Below are 1,137 nucleotides of genomic sequence, written 5' to 3' on the forward strand. Positions count from 1 at the left end.
TATAATGTCTTCCAGACTTTATGTAGCTATTATATACTTCAATTTCAATAGTCTTTATGTAGCTTCTATCATTTTTCTTTTTCAAAATTCTTCATGCAGGTTCTATTTTAAAAGACTTCTTCCAACTTTAATTAGAACAGTATTTAAAAACGGGTACAGCAATAATACCATAAACTTGCCAACGTGTTTTCTCTTATCTATTTCAGCTCGTCATAAATTGTCTGAAGTTCTTTAGAAAATGTTTCATGTTTTTTAGCTTATTTGTTTGATATTGTAAAAAGTATGTAAATGGCAAAACAGTTTTTACAAAATTATTTATTTTAAGAATGTTCGAGAAAACCAGACATATGATAATGGTATTCTTAAAAACGAGCTGATGGTGCATAAAATGTTCAGAATTCTAAAAAGTTTCCAAGTCTTAAAAATATTGTTTACTATTTGGATGATGAACGTTGGATGATGAACGTTGAATGATGGTGTATAAAATATACAGAAGATTAAAAAGTTTCCTAGTTGTAAAGATGTCAATTACAATTAGTGCAGTAATTAGGGCTGTAATTAGCGTGAATGGCCAAAAGCAAGCAAATCATTTGCTGTACGGAAACAAATCTTTTTTTTATTTTTCCTCGGTTTTTACAAAATTTTGAAAACTTCTTTCGTTTTCATTTGTAATTTTAAATTGAGAGATTTGAGTCAAAAACTATTCTAAAGCTGGATTTTTCAACTAAATTGGGCGTGGAAGGGAAATCCAAATTTTTATATTTTTACTTGATTGTAGTTTCAACATTATTTTTATTTCACAATCGTTTCTTACTCCGGCTTTTACCAATATTTTTAAAAATAGTTTTGAACATTTTGACCTAGTAGGAGAATAAAGATCTGCTGATGATGCATGAATTCGTTTGTGAAAACTTATTTGAAATGACAATTGGTGAAGTGACAAGTTATTTATAAGATGGGTTGAACTTCATAAGGACCCATGTTATCAAATGAGCTAATATTATCAAAGGAAGCCTAACTTTATGTAACCATATATTTGCAGTTCTTCTAACGATTGCTTCAATGCATGGCCTACTATAGTGACAGGCCGAGTAAACGTACGGCTTTTAAAAAAACTGTAGGCGAGTTTTTCTTTTA

The sequence above is a fragment of the Hydra viridissima genome, unplaced genomic scaffold (genome assembly GCF_058129835.1).
Source record: "Hydra viridissima isolate aposymbiotic clone 2 unplaced genomic scaffold, HvirCarnegie_v1 scaffold_6, whole genome shotgun sequence".
NCBI lineage: Eukaryota > Metazoa > Cnidaria > Hydrozoa > Anthoathecata > Hydridae > Hydra > Hydra viridissima.